Source organism: Patagioenas fasciata, chromosome 5, assembly GCF_037038585.1.
Source record: "Patagioenas fasciata isolate bPatFas1 chromosome 5, bPatFas1.hap1, whole genome shotgun sequence".
NCBI classification, from domain to species: Eukaryota; Metazoa; Chordata; class Aves; order Columbiformes; family Columbidae; genus Patagioenas; species Patagioenas fasciata.
The window spans coordinates 23,230,469-23,250,004 of record NC_092524.1 but is presented as its reverse complement, the minus strand read 5'-3'; the positions used below and the strand labels follow the sequence as shown (position 1 = coordinate 23,250,004).

The 19,536-nt window shown below is 39.9% G+C and overlaps 1 protein-coding gene across 7 annotated transcripts in view; it reads left to right on the top strand.

Moving 5' to 3' along the window:
* SLC1A2 (solute carrier family 1 member 2) overlaps nucleotides 1-19,536 on the top strand; it is a 102,517-nt gene that overhangs the window by 42,796 nt on the left and 40,185 nt on the right. The window contains exon 1 of one of the 7 annotated variants that reach the window (XM_071809089.1): nucleotides 4,456-4,521. The exons of the other annotated variants lie outside the window; for them this stretch is intronic. The gene's annotated coding sequence lies outside the window, so the exon portion shown is untranslated. Of the gene's footprint in view, nucleotides 1-4,455; nucleotides 4,522-19,536 lie in introns of those variants that run through there. 7 annotated transcript variants of the gene reach the window in all.

Here is a 19,536-nt window from a genome sequence, read left to right as displayed (position 1 = left end):
AGCTTGGGTTAGGCTAAGTGACCAGAGAGGCTCTTTCTTTAAAACCTTTAGCATTATCATCCCAGACAAGCCCATGAGATCATGACACGGTCTCTTTTGTACATGACCCCGTGCTAGGAAGCTGCACATATCAAGCAGGGCATGGGCTCAGCACTTGAGCTTCTCTGCCTGCTGAGCTCAGCCTGTAATGGTTGAGCATAAGGAAGATCTTCCAAAGTAGTGTATTATGCCTTTGAAATCTGAGGTGAAACTATATTACAAGCATCTTGTCCTCTCTTCCTGTGACTGTCTTAGAGCTCTCCAGGTCCAGACTAGGGCAAATCTAGACTTGCAATAGTTTGCCTCAGCTCAAAGATTTCACAGGCCCTAGCAATTTCTTTTGAAACACCAGTTGTTTTTCCTCCCATGTTTGGTTTTCCTGTTTGTTTTGAAGCATGAATCAAGGTTGTACATATTGGTAACCAGTTGAGAGAAATCCACAAAAAACAACAACTAAGCAGAGAGCATGACCTCAGTGAGGGCACGTTGTTTGCTGTCTGCTAACTCTTATCCTGAGTGCCAGTCAAGATACACATCCTGAAACTTTATTAAAACAGGATCTAAACCAAAGCTACTCTATCATAAATAACTTTTGGTTCACTCTGGTGCTTCTAATTGCACAATGGTACAAGCTTTATAGCCCTCAAAGATTTGAGGTTTGAGTGTACCCATGGCAAAGTTTGCTTTTAGGGAGGTTTTTTTTTTCCTTTGTATATTAAAGTAAGAGAAAGTGTCCTCCTTCATGAGGTCCTGTCCTTATCTTAAAAAGTTAATAGCTCCCATTAAAATGTCCCTCTTTCTCTTTTCCTTGTGTACTCCCTTTTTCCATCAGAATTCAAAGTTGTGAAACTGGAGTTAGGACATTCACATGCATTTACAGAAAACAGAAAAGATGGCATTCCTTCAAGTTGTTCTTGTTTGCTTTCTTACTTTCTTACTTCGATATTAATCTCTAATTTTGTGTCTTTATCCACATTTCATGCTCCTCTTCAGCTACAGGTTGCTTGGCATAGGTATAGTAAATTCAGCTGTTAAAAAAATAATTATTTCCCCCTCTCCTCCTTTTTATGGGTTGTTGCAGTAAAATAAAAATGTTAATTAAGGCTGTAGGGATAATAAGGTTGAAAATCTCTAGCAAGGATCAGTAAGAATTAAATACATATGCAGTGTGAGATAGCCATTCTAAAGCTTCTAGACAGTGTAGGACCAAATCAGACTCCCATCTTCCTTCAGGCCTATATGAATGCGGAATAGTGACTGTGAAATAGAACAGGTAACTTAGCTTCTTCTGTTGTCTTTCTGGGGAATAGTGGTGGATCAGAAGAAAGCAAAGTTTTATTTTTCATTGCATCCCATTTGTGCTTTTCTCCACAACAGCTGCACAGTTAGACTTGAAAGACCCAGGTTACCATTATGTAACTCAGTAGTGTGTTTTCAGTGCCTTCTTCAGTTGCATATGGATTCTTTATTTTGCTTCAGCTCTCTGTAAAAGAGATGTGTGAAAGGAACTGCCTGCAAAAAGTCAGATTCAAGCACAAATTGTACGAGAGGTGAGGAAGTTTGAATGTAAGACTGCAGTTTTGTGTTGTCTAATTTTCTTGCAAATGCGTTTCCAACTTTCCTCTCCACAATCAACTATAACTTGAATACAACTCTACTGTGTGCTGCTTTCCATCTCATGCTTCTGTGAAAAAAATTCCTATGACACTTTACTCTGCATGGGCAGAATTTCAAAAGCTCTTTCAGAACCCAAAGCATTTCTGCATTAAAGAATCCTTTCTAGCATATAATACTTTAATATTCCTCCATAATGAAAGATTTGCCCAGAAAAAAAGAATGTTGGAAGCTGTGGACATCTGACATTGTTTGTTGTATTACATATAATTTGGGTTCTCCTCTTTGTCTTCATTTGTTACAAGGGATAAACATGCTTGTTGATATACTTTAAAAAAATTAACATTCATTTTCATGTCTGTTCTGACGTAATCTGGTTTAACAACTTCTAACATTATCTTTTTTAACATAACCATTTTTGGGCTTTGGAGTGCTAATATGAATCCTGACCAATACTGACAGTAACTCTTAAAGATGCAGAAACTCATCTACTATAACTTTATTTTTAATTGCTTATAGATTTTGCTTTTGAGAGGAGAAAAAAATTCCTAGATTTTATGTGCAACTGTATATATGGCTGCACATAATACAATATATAATATATGTATTTGTTTAGCAAGAGTGAGCAGAATCAGCAGCTGTTATTTTTTTTGCTTCAGTATGAAGATCTGCCACACTTTGACCTTCATCATAATTCATGTGACTCCTAGTCAGGAATCTGTAAATCTGCTGCTAATTTAACTTATCGCTGAGGATATACAGTGAGAAGTGGTGTTAAGAGCATGTCTCCTGACAAGTAGTGATGGCATATCTGCTTTGGTTTTGCATGTTTGCATTTGGTAGACCTCCTGGGATTTTTCTTGCTTATATTTTATGCAAAGAGTGCATGAAGAACACATATATATTGCTTTATTTGTGTTGGACATCTGATGTGGTTATGATTCAAAGAGAAAAGCATAACATCGAGTGAATAATATTGCAAATCACAGCTAAGCTGAAACATAGAGTTTGCAGAATTCTAGGATGTTTCGTTTCTTTTGTCATAGAGATATGGCCCAGGGATGAAGGATATTTAAGAAAATCAGGGTAATTTTGTGAATCTGGTTTTATAGCAGATGTTTAAACTGCCTGGAGAGCCTGTATGAGAAAGGAATGTGTAGACAGAGATCTTGAGGCATGCTTTCTTTTCTTCCTATGGAAATCTAATAACTTCAAACTCAACTCAGATCAGAACTACCTTGTCTGAATCATCAAAGTCTCACAATGTGATATGCTGTTGTCCTGTCATAATAGTTGTAATTTGGATACCTAAATGGTTTCCCATTCTTCTTAATAGACTGGGGTAAAGGTCGTGTTATGTCTTGTGACAGGAAGAGTGAATCATGTTAATGTACCTTACGCAGATAAAAATATATGGACCTGAGGTAACCAGAGACCTTCATTTTAGCATCTGAACTGAAGTATTTTCTTCTGGGAATGCATTCTGAACTTTCTCTTGTTGGATTTTTCTCAAGCCATGAATTTTGACTAAGCCCCAAATTAGGAGTAAATAGGCACTGAGTTAAGAGACATGGTAATGTCCTATCTAATAGATTCCTTTGCATTTGGGGAAAGAGACTATTGCTGAGCTTTATGTATTTCTAATTTTGGTCACTCATAGAGCCAAGTCTTTCCTTCCCACATGTACCTACGCAGTCAAGAGAAGGAAATCATCTCTCCTCTGTAGAAGTGCCAGGGTAAAACAAAACAAAGAAAACACACAAACAGACAAAGAAGAAGCCCAAGACAATTCATTAGTGGGCTAAGACCTTAAAATAAATCACAAAGTATATGTCTCTGTCAGTGTGTGAGGGGTGGCAGCTCAGAAAGGAAATGAAACAGAGAAAAAAGGGGCAGACAAGTGAGAGACAAAAAAAAAAATATGTACTTGGTTAACTTGGAAAAGCTAATTAATAAAGAGAAAAAACATGGCTCAAGATTCAGTGTGAAGGTGACCTTTTTTTAGGTGATGCTTGTTAACAGCCTGGGATGTTACTATACAGAATATTAGCCTGAACAGCTATTATTTCTAGTAAAAGTAAGTGGGTCTAGAATGTAACATGCCTGTCCAGTGACTTAGTAGAAAATATGTGAATAATTTTGTTCTTAGACTCTCTTCTAAACAGAAAAACTTCTAATTGAGAAGTGTGGGGTATCAACCTTTTATATTCCAAGGCAAGACCAAAGAGGGTTGAAATGTGATCTTTGAGATACACATGAATGAAGTAAGGGACTTCCTGTTTTAATTAGACAGTGTCTGTCTTATACAGTCATAATGGCAACAACAACTCTTTCTGTTAAATATAGAACTGGAAACAAGAAGAGATAAAAATCAAGTAGATGTTACCAGGTTATTTAAATGGGCAGCAGAGAACTGACTGGTTTATACAAAGAGGGTGAGGTTATGCTGTGATCAATTTGCTGCTATGGAGTAATTTTCAGTCTTCGGGGCAGTGACACAAAGGTTGTACCAGCAGAGAGCGCTAATGGAACATGTCTCCAGGGATGGGGCATCTACAGCCTCTCTGGGCAACCTGTACCAGTATTTTACTACCCTTATTGTAAAAAATTTCCTCTTCATGTCTAGCCTGAATCTACCCTCTTTTAGTTTAAAGCCATTACCCCTTGTCCTGTTGCAACAGGCCCTGCTAAAAAGACTGTCCCCATCTTTCTTACAGGCCCCCTTTGAAGTAATGAAATGCTGCAGTAAGGTCTCCCGGAGCCTTCTCTCCAGGCTGAACAACCCCAACTCTCTCAGCCTGTCCTCACAGGAGAAGTGTTCCATCCCTCTGATCATCTTGGTGACCTCCTCTGGACCCTCTCCAACAGGTCTATATCTTTCCTGTATTGAGGGCCCCAGAGCTGGCCGTGGTACTCTAGGTGGGGTCTTACCAGAGCAGAGTAGAGGGGCAGAATCATCTCCCTTGACCTGCTGGCCATGCTCCTTTTGATGTAGCCCAGGAAACTATTTGCCTTCTAGGCTGCAAGTGCACATTGCTGGCTCATGTCCAATCTTCCATCTGTCAGTACCCCCAAGTCCTTCTCAGCAGGGCTGCTCTCAATCCTTTCATCCCCCAGCCTGTAATGATAGCGGGGGTTGCTCTGTCCCAGGTGAAGGACCTTGCATTTGGCCTTGTTGAACCTCATGAGGTTCACATGGGCCCACTTCTCGAGCTTGTCCTATGTGGCAGTAGGAAGTACTTCTGAAGAAGTTTTGTATACATTAGGAAAAGCTCTAATGCATCAGATCTAGTGTGATGAGGCTTCTAGAGTCCACCATAAGTTTTCAGGAAATGTGCAGTGGAAACAAAATGGTATCACCAGGATACACCTATGGAGAACAGTGAACCCAGGAATGGTTTGCACCTACCTCACACTAATATAAATTTCACTACAAAATGACAAGTTTATGAATCATCCATCTGGCTCTGTCAGAATTTCCTTCCAGAATGTTGATGGCTAAAATATGGTGGACACTAGGGTACAGCAAAATCTTCCCTGTACAGATTGTGTGCTAAATCAGATGTAGTTTCACTTTGACTGCATCCTCTACTGAAAGCAGAGAAAGTGGCATAATACATGTATGCATGCACATGCTGCACTGAAGTTCTTTAAACTGCTTAAGCACTTTAATTGTTTGAAAGCCAGAATTGCCAACAGGAATGGAGAGTGGAAAGGGGGGCAGGGGTGAAGAAGTGAGAGAAAGATTATTTCCTCAAAGACAGAAAATCCAGTATAGGGCTCAACTGTACCCATAGAAAATAAACCCGAGCTACTGCTGGATAGCTGGCTGCAGGCTTTAATAATCCCAGAGTACAAAGATAAACTGTAAAATCTTCCCTTTGGTCTTAGTTCTGAGAAAATAGTAGAAGGAAAATTTTATAGCGAACAACTCCTTTAATTTTAAGAAACCTGTTTACTGCTGTACCTGCTTAAATCAATGTTTGATGTCAGCCCACAAGAGTGGTTCTGAGAAAGATACAAGAAACCTTCTGAAAGTGCTGTGGGGTACTCAAAGAACATCACCTCAGCTTTGTTCCTGGTTAAGAGTAATTGGCCCATGCTTTTAAGATATAAGCTTGTCCTTTAGTAATTTGTATCCTGCCAGGTGTAACATTAGCTAGCAGAAGATGGGCTGAGTACACTTTGATAATTATTTTAGCAACAGGCAAATCAGCTATGATTGTCTTAGCAGCTCTGAGGCTGTTTGCAGTATTTCATGTGTGTCTAATGGGTGAGTGATCAATATCAACTGTGTTATTTTACCCTTAAAAATTGTACTATCATCTGTTGAATTCTCCCAACCCCACCTCATGTTTTAGGCTACATGCAGATAAACTCCATTTGAGTGTAAAACCAAACCTGGGCTTAACATGTTTGACAAAAATGTGTCTGTGCTAGAAAAATAGTGTATTAACAAAGCAAGCCAAATCCCCTTTTAATGAATTTAAAACTAGATTGGCTGCTAGCACATGATCATACAAGACAATCTGTAACACTTCCTGCAACCGTGATAAAAAGCCAAGTTGTCTTCAACCCAAAGTGATGTGTAAGAGGAGGAAGAGCAATCAGAAGAATGTTTTTTCTTCTTCATATAGACAGTACAGAAAACTGTGCAACAGCCTCTGGCATGAGCCACTTAGAGTTATTTTGCTACACAAAAGCTTACAGGAGGCGATATAACTTGAGCAGAACTCATCTCCAAGTTCTGCTTGATGCAGATAAGGCCAAAATAGGCAAGGACAGGAAAATTCGTATCTCCATTCTGTCTGGCTTTGGAATGCATGAGCTAAGAGGGAATGCATTAGCATAAATTGTCCAGGGGCTTAGGTAGAAGAAAACTGGGGTGATGTTTGCTGAAGCTGCACCTTCTGGCATTGCCAAAGATGCCTGTTTTCTGAAATGTGAAAGTATTCAAAACCAAGGAAGAATGATGAAACAGGAAAGTCATTCTTGGAACAGGGCTAAAGCTTCGTTTTCTCAGATAAGTTCAAGGCCAGGTTTGGGTTACAGAGCATTGTTATGTCTTACTAGAACATGTCTCAGTGAATCCAAATGAATGCATTAGCTAGGGAATTTCTTGTCTTACATGGTGAGCAAGATGTGAATATTTGACTACAGAGACAGAGGATTACTCATGGAGAGAGTAAGGGTTCATTTGGGTTTTTTTTTCTAATTCGGGAATATTTGTTCTATTTCATTGAGCAGTTTTTGTCTTATAACTTATACACAGTGAGTTGTGTGAACCTGAATGGGCGTAGCATGGCCAGACCTTCAACAAGAGGAGGTTAAGCCACCTTAATGAAACCTCTGAGCAGTCTCCTGGCAGAACTTAGCATGGTCTGTCCTCAGCTGTCACAGGGCTGGCCTGTGCTCCCAACTTATCACTTTGTACCCTGGAGGGACCTTAATGGTTCTCAGTCTGCAACCCAAAGAGAGATCAGGGGGAGCCTGTAGAATTGCCAGGGTTATGTCAGTGATAAGGAGGACCCCAAGGTCATCCAGTAGTCCTGTCTAATGGAGTGAGGTTTTGACAACCATCCTGTGGGCTTCGACTCTTCCATCATTAGCTCTAAGCTATTCCAGTACAGTGGATAGTCAAGCTCCATGTTTCTAGACATGAACACTTAAAAGAAGGAGAAGCTGAGAATCATGTTATTTGATAAAAAATTACAGTTAAAGTGCAAAGGTCCTATATTGTCATTCAAAGATGGGATTTCATACATGAATACAACAGGGTAAGGCCTTCTTTTGTAACTTCACTCTGCAGTGGTGTGAGGTGCTATTCAGTGCTGCTCTGCCCAAGCCTCTTGTACCTTCTGCAAGTCTGTGCCACCTCTCAAACCACTGTGGGGAATCAAGCATGGAGGTATGTAAAGAAAGCTACAAGGAGTATACCTTCACTATAAATCGTGTTTTCTAGCTCCTGTCACTCTAAAAATGGACATGTCAGATTACCTGGGCCATTTCAGTCTTCTTTCCTCTGAAATGGAGCCCTTGTACTGCTAAGGTTGCTGGAAAGAATCACATCCTCCTGTTCAGTTGAAGGTGCTTTTTTTCATCAGGTGTTTTAAGCTCCAGTTGCTGGAGAGTTTAAAGCAGAATAAGAAAGGAGTTAGAATAGGAATGAATCCAAGTTTATAATGAAATGAATTTTATTGTAAAATGATCTATTACCTGACAATTAAAGCCCAGAACTGAAAAAAAAATAGAGGAAGCCTTAACTGTTTGCAAATGTATATTAGTCTGGGCCAAAATTAGAACTCTGTGCAGTCCTTGGGAAAGTGGATTTTGGTTTAGCCCAGTTTTGCTTCTGGCACTGCGTATCAATGCATAAGATATTTGTTGTAGAAGAAATGCATCATTTTACATGCCTGTTATTACATACCTGTAAAAGGTATGCCTGTTCACATCCAGCAAATTTCTACTGTGTAGAAAGAGAAAGATCTTTCTCTTTGTAGGTGGTGCCATGATTGCCAGGCAAAACCCATGTTGCCAGGCTAAACCCATCTGAAGACTGTTAGAGGTAATACTTCATACCACACCAGGAAAGCTGAAGACAGTATTGTTTTCAATGGACTTTATCCTTACTGCAGCTGGCAGGGAGTTCACTGCAGCTAATTGAAGCAAACTGTACTTTTGCCCCTTGAAAGGTCAAGTGAACATGTAAAGAAATTTGTAATAATTATTGCAAGAGTAGAGCTGCATTGGTTCTGGCTTGAACATGTTGCTCTCATACACTCCTAGAACGTGACATTTACCTGAGTGCTGAGAAACCCTCCTGTGCATGTAGCACAGTGCAGCTGGAGTTCTTCTGAGGGCAGGCAGCTGGGGACAACAAGCAGTGGGGAATGGCCACCTGCAACTGCAGAGGAGTGGAGACATGAAGGGGATGAGAGACACAGAAACTGGTCAGAGAAAGTGCTAAGGGTGCCTTTTCAATAAGTTAATCCTTTGATATTTTCTCTATGGAAAACATTTTGATTTTGATTAATCCTTCAGCCGGTGGAAAGCCGCAGAGCTTGCTCATCATGCTTGGGGATGGCCACAGTTCTTGTGTAAATGTCCTCAAGGACACTTCTGTATTTTGAAACACACTGTGACCAGTGCTGTATGAAGGATGCAGTGATTGAAATGTCATCAGAGATGTTTGCTTGGGTAGTAACCTCTGGCCACTCACAGAGCAATGGGATGATATTTGGGCTATACCAACAGCCTAAAGGAGCATTAAAAGCCAGAAAAAAGCAGAAGAGTTAAGTATTTCAAGAATGGCAAGACTAGCGTGTTTAATTGTGTTACAATAAATACAATGATAAGAAACTACAGTTTTAAGTAATCAGAAAGTAGTGAGGTTAGTGTATAAGACTTGAGCTGCGTAGAAAGTGGGGAAGAGAACTGAACAAAAACATATGGTAAATTCAACTCAGGGACTTCGTGATGCCTGAGGAAAGACACGTAAATGCACAATCACAGATTTTTCGTTCCTAGAGGTTTTGAACTATTTCTGGGATATAAACTTTCCTCCTTTGATTAGTGGCACCTGTTAATTAATCAGGTGGAAAAATACCAGTCTATTTATATACTCATTGTTCCTGCAGGATATGTGGAAAGGGCAGCAGAGTTTTAAAGAGCATTTGAAGAGAATTCTTCTTCAATTAGGTTTGTTAAGCAAAAGAAAATGTCAAATTTTCCTACTTAAATCTGTACACTACTCAGCTGAAGACAAACAATTAAATTAGCACATACTGTGTTGTTTGTATTGACACAGAGCTAAGTCATGTACTCTGTGGATTTTTAACGACGATTTCTTTGCTAATCTGAAAGCAACATGCAAGTGTTGTAAGGTGCTATAAAACTCTTCATCATAACTTCAGAACGTGATCTTTTTGATCTGTGCCTGTTTACAAATTCTGCCTTGCCAGCGCATTGTCTTGTCCTAGAACGTGGGCACAACCACAGCATTACCTAACCCATCATATTTTTAGTGTGTCGGTTGTGGCTCTTTCCCCACTTCATTGTTTTTGACTGCTTGTGATGTGTGCTTGTGCTTTCTTTTCCTAACTTTGTATTGAAGGAATCTTACAGGTTATGTCTGCATAACACTTGAAATCTACAACTCAAAGGCTGAACAATGCCAGGACAATAGTTTGGGAAGTACTGTGCTACATGCTCATCTTACAGTCATGTTCTGGGTATCTAGAGCTGCTCACTGTCAGAGATTTCAAACTGGGTTAAATGAGCTCTCCAGTTTTACCTTTTGACCTGCTTCAGTCTTCATATTAAAAGCCATTAGGGTGAGGAGGACAGCATAATTTTGAAAATTAACTTTTTAAGATTTCCACTAACTTTAAAAACTTAAAGTTTCCATGGCTGAATTTGGCCAAGATTAGAGAAACCATTCTAGTTTTCACAAAAGCTATTGCATCCTCATGCAGTGTAGTTGTATCCTGCAGAAAACCAACTGCTACAGCTCAGAATAGTGCATTCTGCTGTTGAGCCTCACAACTTTTGGATATAAAAATTTGTCTTCAACACTTTATCTAGTGATTGTACTGCTCTGTCTTGGAGGGTCTCCCTAAGAACACACCACCAGGCTGAACTGAAATAGTTCACCTGAACCTACCTAAAGTTTTATACTGCAGTCAAGTGGACAATACTAAATAGGCAACACAAATAAAATGTTCAAGAAAATGTCTTGCTAGGATAGAGACTTGTAGAAAGCCAAAAATAATCTTATTCCTGCCAGGACTGAGATTCTCTCAACTCTTTTGCATCTGTAAAATGAGTGTAAGCAGACCTGGGATAGACAAAGGCAAACCCTTTGGTGGAATGACGTGTTCTGAGGGCATCATATGTATAATATATAAGATAGAAAACAACCCAATCATTCATTTTCAGGCCCATAACTCTAAATATACATTTCTTTGTGAAAGCTATTTTGTATTTATGAGCCTCCATCTGAATATTGTTGGTTTTCTGGGTGTAGTTTCCTGGCAGACCTCTCTGGTATGTTGATAAGGGGGGAGCAATCATAAACAGATCACCTGAGCAGCCTATGTATCTGATGTCCATTCCATCTCATACAAGTACTAGAATAAATTCTGAGTCCATGTGAATATGGAACTTTTTCCTCCTTTCCCAAGAATGTGGTTGCAGTGTGTTTACTACTGCTTTTCATTTGTTTTAAAGGTACGGTATGAAAATGCTAATTACAAAGGCACAAGACAATGAAGAAGATGCTTTATACTGGGTGAAAGTTACTGCTGCCTTTTAGGATTTCCTCTGTAAGAAGCTTTTTTGGTTCCAGCAGATGTCATGCACTTATCAAAGCTTCCTGTCTGTGATAATAAATACTTCTCCAAGGAGCATGCTGAGCGGTACAGCTAAAATAATGTGTCACAAATGATTCTATTATGCTACACTTGATTTCTATAATCCCCTTAACATACTAGGGGAAGTTAGTATTGCTACAAAACTAAGTTTCTTTGCTTTTCAGAGCTCAGTCCAAGTAATTTTTGCTGAGGCTCTTTTCAAGGAACTTGAGCAGAATTTGGCCAAAACAATTTTGTCAAAGCAATAGTTGTAATTAAAGCAATCTGAATGTCTGCCTATAATAAAAGTGTTATGGCATAAAAAGAGAAGAAAGCACTCTGGGAAAAAAAAAAAAAACAACCAAAATAAATAAGAGAAAAGAATGACTAGAAGTTTCTTAAACAGGATACATTTTGAGTTAAAATATGCCATATGGTGAGAGAAAAAGGCTTAAAATCTTTGGTGGTGGTGGTGGTGGTTTTCAGCTTGTGAGATAACATTATATTGGTGAACAAATACAGTCTGTTATCTGAAGTCTAGTCAAGCTTCGATCTATTTGTGCCCTTTGCAGGGTTTAGAGTAAAATATTGAAAATGTGAAGGGTCAGCTGTCTCAGACTTTAACCACTGGAAGACTGAGAGGAGCTCTGCTTTTTTCTTCTTCAATCTTGAATTTTCTAGTTTTTCTGGTTGAATGTGTATACCAAAGCTAGCGCTATCCAGTCACTTCTCAGAAAACATTTACAAACTAAGGGTTTTCTTAGTACTTTGAGAAGCATCTTGTTGGATATACAGTTTATAGCTCATATAGGAAAAGAAAGATGAAGCTTGGGAATAGCAGGAAACTTCTGTTTGCAGGTTAAAGCAGACACAAGAGGGAAATTTTTCACTATGAGAACAATCAGCTATTGGAATAGTCTCCCCAAGGAGGTGGTGTATTCCCCAACACTGGACACTTCTAAGATTCAGCTGGACAGGGTGTTGGGCCATCTTGTCTAAACTGTGTGTTTTGCCAAGAAAGGTTGGACCAGATTATCCTTGTGGTCCCTTCCAACCTGGTATTATATGATTCTGTCATCTGTGGTCACTATTTTCAATTGAAAGATACTTTGGAACTGTATTTCTTGAAATCATGAGGAAGTTTACAGCAGTTCTTTACAGTACAACATAAATAAGACTCCTAGTGCATCTGATGGGTACTTCCATGCTGCTATCAAAGCCATAGGAAACTTTCAAAGTTGATACCAAGAACTATAGTCAGGAGAGTCAAGGAACGTTTTCCTCTTTTTGTATTTTTTTCTGCACATTGACATGTATCATACTTTTGTTAGTAAACGGTTAATACACAGATTTGGTGAGGAAAAAAAAAAGCAATTAAGATTGGGTATTTTTATCCTTAATGATGTCTAGATGAATGCTAATAACTGCGTTCAGATTTAAGTAAGACTTAATTGTAGAGCTCTGCTGCACCAATTCAGGCAGGAGTTTATGTGGCCACTAGAAACTTGTTCTGTGTGAGTGGTGTGGTCCAAAATCACTCTATAGCTGCTTTCATTGACAAACCTGTGAGAATTTACCATGGGAAAAAGTGTTTTGAGAGCCATCACTCAAGAAATAAATGCATTGGAGAACACAAATTTTGCTTTCTGTTGTCATGACGAAATTAATTCTTACTGTCTATCTCAATCAGGTCTCCTGGTTCAGTCTGCCATTGTGTGAACTACTCTGAATTATATTTCAAAACCTCCACACTTCTACTCCTTGTTGTCCGTATCCAGCATGTCTAGGAGCTGCTACTTTTCTGATCTTCTCACATTCTCACTGGCTTAATCTTTGCTCAGTGCCTTTGAAAACTACATTAATCCTCAATCATTTCATAGCCTTTTTCTTTGTGCAACCTGGCACACTCTGGATAAAAGCAAATGCAAGATCATTATTTTACTTGTCTCTGAGTTCCTGATCCTGCTGGTGATCTTCCTTGCCAGGGACCATAGAAGTTCACAGGACACCTGTCTTGCATGAGTTCTGGATAACTGCCTTGACTTAGGAACTGTAACTTAATATCTTTCCATCAGGTCTTGTTGTGCCACTAAATTGGAAAGTTAGTTAACTCACTAACATGCCCACACACAGACACTCTGACACACTCTCTTTTCATATGACTAGGTAAGAAATACCCAAAGGCACTGCTTTCTTGGGTCCCAGAGACAGCGGGTTCATGACTGCCCTCTGGAAAGATACCTGTAAATGTTCCTGTGTTTTCCTACCATCAGACTCACCACTCAGTGGGTAGGCAGTTAGCATTACGGATCTCCTTTTTACAAATTACTGCAGAAATTCCTTTCTATCTTCCTTTCAAACACTTAGGTGTTATCCTGATTGCTTTCTCCCCTGCCTACCTGACACTCCCAAAGCATTTCTAGGTATACAGTTACATACCTGTTTGTGTAAAATACAATTATCTTCTTTCTAACAAAACTGATGTGATTCAATGTGTCTGTCTAAAGAGATTATTCAAGGCTGTGTATGTGGACATAAACAGGATGTGTGATTGTGAATAGAGAAAGTTTCTTTCTGCCTGGTATATCTATCATCTTCTCTTTCTTATTGTTCAGATGTATTGCTGCAGTCCAGATAATATATAAGGTAATACATTAGACAATCAGACATAAAGAAACCCCAGGAAAAAAAAAGAGAAAAAAGAAAAAAATTCTCTGTTCCATGGTGATAAGAGTTCATGGAAAGACATGGATGGATATGTAGAAAAAGAATGATCTGCTTGTAAAAAAGTCAAGTGAGGTTATATTTCATTTTCCTTTGTTCCTGCTTTCAAATGACCTCTAGACTATCCTTTCTCCACAGTACAGTGAAGCTTCCTGAGCAGATTCAAAAGCTGGATAAACTGTTAAAGGAATCATTTAGTGAGCAGAAACCTCCTGCCAATCCTAATGAAGTTTTAAAAATGCAAGCAAATGGAGCCTAAGTTCAAATACTGCAAATTCAGGTGGATGTGTAGAGTTGTTTTCCTAAATGGCCTCATGAAACAATATTAAAAAAAAAAATCAGTAGAAAGAGGTATGTATCACTGCTAACTAATTTGGAGAGAGGAACGGGTTCATGCAGACAATTCGTCCCTGCAATCTCAGTAAGGATGCTGCTGGCCACCTATTTACATATAGAATCATAGCACTATATAATCATTTAGGCTGGAAAAGACCCTTAAGATCATCAAGTCCAACTGCAAACCCAACACTGCCAAGTCAACCACTAAACCATGTCCCGAAGCACTGTGTCTGCACGTCTATTAAACACCTACAGGGAAGGTGAGTCAACCTCTTCCCTGGACAGCCTGTTCCAATGCCTGACAACCCTTTCAGTGAAGAAATTTTTCCTAATATGCGATCTAGACCTCCCCTGGCTCAACTTGAGGCCATTTCCTCTTGTCCTACCAGTTGCTACTTCGGAAGACAGACCAACATTCACCTTGCTACCACCTCCTTTCAGGTAACTGTAGGGAACGATGAGATCTCCCCTCAGCCTTCTTTTCTCCAAACTATACCAACCCCAGTTCTCTCAGCCACTCTTCATAAGACTTGTGCTCTAGACCTTTCACCAGTTTTGTTGTTATTTGGATGCACTCCAGTGCCTCAATCTCTTTCTTGTTGTGAGAGGCCCAAAACTGAACACAGTATTCAAGATGCGGCCTCACCAGTGCTGAGTACAATGGGACAATAACTTCCCTAGTCCTGCTGGCCACACTGTTTCTGATACAAGCCAGGATGCTCTTGGCCACTTGGCCACACTGCTGGCTCATATCCAGCCAACTGTCAACTAACACTCCCAGGTCCTTTTCTGCCAGGCAGCTTTCCAGTCAGTTTTCTCCAAGCCTGTAGCTTCACACAGGGTTTTTATGACCCAAGTGCAGGACCCGGCACTTGGCCTTGTGGAATGTCATACAATTGGGCTCAGCCCGTTGATCCAGCCTGTCCAGATTCCTCTGTATGGCCATCCTACCCTCTAGCAGATCAACACTCCTACCCAACTTGGTGTTGTCTGCGAATTTACTGAGGTGCACCCTATCCCCTCATCCAGATCACTGATAAAGATATTAAACAGAAGTGACTCCCAATAATAAGTACTGGGGAACACCACTCATGACTGGTCACCAGCTGTATTTAGCACAACTCTTTGGGCCCAGCCATCCAACCAGTGTTTTACCAAGTGAAGAGTAAGCCCATTGAAGCAGTGAACAGCCAGTTTCTCCAGGAGAATGCTGTAGGACGTGGTGTCAAAGGCTTTACAAAAGTCCAGGTAAACAACATCCACAACCTTTTCATTCACAAAGTGGGTCACCTTGTCATAGAAGTAGATCAGGTAAATCAAGCAGGACCTGCCATTCATAAACCCATGCTGACTGGGCCTGATCACCTGGTTGTCCTGATATGATTATGATTAAACTCACTCATATGAATATAATAAACTCACAGAATGTATATTAAATGCTAAATCAGAGAAAACAGCATCGTTGTAAAGTGGTTGAGGGAGAAATGTTCTTCTTCCACTGCAAGAAGCAAGTCATGCTTCAGGGTGTTGCTTGTAATACCAGTCCCTAGGCCAAATCATGCTCCATGGTAAATGACTAAATCTCCACTCATAATTCATTAATGTCTTACAAATAAAAAGAAAAAAACTACATAATGCAGTTAAAATTCAATAACAAGACTAAGTGGCAGCAAGAGGCTTAACATAAAATCCTTATTAATGGAGACTAAAGCTTGTGTTACTCTTGTAGTGTTAATAGTTTTGTGTGTTTGTTGTTGCCTTTTGTTTTCTTCCCAAAGAGGACAAGACCTGACCAAAATATTTTATTGATGTAAAATACAATGTTAAACAACTGAACATCACATAGCAGGAGTGATGCCAAAGCTAATATGTACTTTGCACAATATAAGTATTTTAGTTCTCTCCACTCCATGGTCTATCATATTGTGGCTGTATATGATGACCTACATCAATGCTGTTGTGATTTGAAAAATATATCTAATCTAAGAAAATAAAACCCCACACTGCAACACATGCTGTGTCACAGTGGAACAGCATAGTCCCAGTCTGTGTCCTAAAAGAAGCTCAGCAGCTGTTGCCTTGATGTAATTAAAGCAGCAGATTACTCTATTTCAATTCAAACTAGAAGTTTCTTGGCAAGGTGATGCTTGAGCCCTAAATTCACAAGAGTTGTGACAGACAGTATGGACTCCTCACATCCAGCTAGTGAAATCTCTCTTGTCCTTTTGGTGTCCATACGTTTTTCTAGTCACTCATCTTTTGTCTAACAACCAGAGTAGACTCTTTCCTACATATGGGATAGGAGCAAGCTGATCATGTCAGGTAGAGCAGATCCATACTCCTTCTACCTGTCATGAACACAGCATGTGATTTTGAATTATTGGTGTTACACTATCTCTCAAGGGAAGGGGGAAGATAGAACCCTGATCCAAGCCTTGCTGCTAGCAGATATCCTTCAGGTCAGATTAAGATTGCATTTGCTCCCATGCAATTCCACTGATTGCAAGGACGAGCTCTGTCAGTGAGGATTCACCAAGTTTACTGTGCACCAAACTTCATGATACCATTTTTGCCATGACTTTTCAGCTGTGATTTGAGCCACCTGCCTGAACATTAGGTCATTGGCAGCTTATCCACTTTTTATTCTGAAGAAAGCTAGCTCAGCTTTCACAGAATCACAGAGTGATCAGGGTTGGAAGGGACCTCTGGAGATCATCTAGTCCAACCCACCTGCTAAAGCAGGTTCACCTAGAACAGATTGCACAGGAATGTGTCCAGGCACGTTTCAAATGGCTCCAGAGAAGAAGACTCCACAATCTCTCTGGGGCAGTCTGCTCCAGCGCTCTGCCACTCTCAAAGTAAAGAAGTTTCTCCTCATATTCAGATGGAACCTCCTGCATTTCAGTCTGTGCCCATTGCCCCTCATCCTGTTGTTGCGCATCTCTGAAGAGTCTGGTCTCATCCTCTTGACATCCACCCTTGAGATATTTATAAGCATAAATAAGATCCCCTCTCAGCCTTCTTTTCTCCAGGCTGAACAGACCCAGCTTTCTCGGCCTTTCCTCGTAGAAGATATGCTCCAGACCCCTAATCATCTTCATAGCCCTCGGTTGGACCTCTTTCCAGTAATTTCTTGTCCTTCTTAAACTGAGAAGCCCAGGACTGGATGCAGTACTCCAGATGCGGCCTCACCAGGGCAGAGTAGAGGGGGAGGAGAACCTCCCTTGACCTGCTGGTCACACTCTTCTTAATGCACCCCACAATACCATTGGCCTTCTTGGCTACAAGGGCACATTGTTGACTCATGGTCAACCTGTTGTGAACCAGGAGTCCCAGGTCCTTCTCTGAAAAGCTGCTTTCTAGCAGGTCAACCCCTAACCTGTACTGGTTCCTGGGGTTATTCCTACCCAAGTGCAGGATCCTACACTTGCCCTTGTTGAATTCCATCAGGTTCTTCTCTGCCCAGCCCTCCAGCCTGTCCAGGTCTTGCTGAATGGCAGCACAGCCTTCTGGTGTGTCAACCACTCCTCCCAGTCTTGTATCATCTGCAAACTTGCTGGGGGTCAGTCTCTTCATCCAGGTCATTGATGGATAGTTTAAACAAGACTGGACTCAGTAGAGACCCCTGAGGACCACCATTAGCTACAGGCCTCCAACTAGACTCTGCATCATTGAACTTTCAACTCCCCACCCCATCTTTTTTATTTTTTTCCCCCCTTCCTTAAGAAGACCAGTCCTCCTAGGAACAGCTCAACAAGTACTGACATTTATGGTTGCTGTTTACTCATTGCTTCAGAAGTGAGCTGTGTTTGGTTTGACAGCATACATCTTCCTCAAGAGAGGTTCGTAGACCCTGAACCAACACTTAAGCCAGTCTGTCCTAGGTTGTTTTTTTCAACTCTTGCTACCTAGGTTGAAGTAATTGCTACAAAACACAAACTGGTGCTTCATTTATGGCGTTCCAGGAAGAAAATGCTGTGTCCCTGACTCTTTCACAAATATTTTGCTCAAACCCCGAGTTGCTGCTAGATAACCCTTAATAAACCTCTGAGAGCTATTTTGCCAGGTCCCAAAAATACGATAATCTTTATTTTTTTATCCTATTCTAAAAGAGCCACTTGCTACGCTAACAAGAACCTCTCCTCTAAACAACTCACCATCCCCAAAACTAAAGACCAAACTAACCACCATGTTGCACTAACCAAAGCAGACTTTTATACTGAGAATTACCTGCTTGATTAATTGGCACAGCTGAAATACCATATACAGATTGAAACAATCTCTGCTAATTTATCTTGTCCACAGCATCTGCTTTCACTAGCTTTGTTGTGATCTTTGCCTATAATTTTTCGTTTAGATGAAAGATAATTTTTTTTTCTCTAGTCTTTACTCTAGGCTTATGCCAAGCTGGGTAAATATGTGTGAGATGCACAATTCTTTCTCAGTAACTGACAATATAAAAGGGCATTGTCACTCAATTGAGTAAATTGCTAACCCTTAACTTTTGTAAGGAATGGATTTATATTTGTTACTCAACGAAAAGAAGCAAACAGTTTTTCCAATCTTTTAAGACTAGAAACTTCAGAGTGAATACAAGAAAGAAAGAAGCAGCTGAAAAGAAATATAACAGCAGGCTTTCCCAGCAGGAGGTAAAATAAAACCTAAGAAAAATGCTTGAAGGAAAGAGGAACAAAAAATCCCTTGTGTTTTAATAGATCATTTTTCTGCACTTTGACATGCTTATGCATAGAAACCAGCAACAGAAACAGGCTATAGCTTAAAAATTGCAGATAAATTGATTATCTCATATAGCACTGTATATCTCACATGCAAAACTAACTGTAAATATTTAGATAATCTAAAATCAAATGCTTGCAGACAGATTTTTTTCTTGTACCTTGTACATATTGTGGGGATGAGGGACAATGGAATGAGCAAGTACCTGACTTCTTAATGATTCAGATAGGAGTTAGTTTCTTTGCTTAAAAGGCAGTAAAAATGAATTTTAATTCTGATATTAATTTCTATTAATGCACTTGCATATCACCTTGGTAGACTAGACTGTATTTGAAGTCAGTGAAAATACAAATTGTGTTCACTTTGAGAAACTTATGTACTGTCTTAAGATTAATAAAAATCAAATCTCCTGGGGTCAAAGGAGTTTTTCTCCTTTTCTAGGGTTAAGTGCTGCCTCAAGAGGGAGTAGAGTAGGTGACACTGGGCTAGGCAGAAGATCATACTTAATCATTCAAAAGCCACCACATATATCTAGCTCTTGTTATGTGCTGTTTCATGTGACTACACATTTTCCAATGTTTGGTCTGTTTTTAAATAAGTCCTGTCAGTGTTTTCAAGCACCTGTATTTGGCAGAAAATATCTGCTTGGAAGGTCTCAGTTCTTAAAGTTCTCTGTGGACCTATTTTGGAGTTTAGCTGTTTGGCTGCTTGTCACTATAACATGTGAAAATTA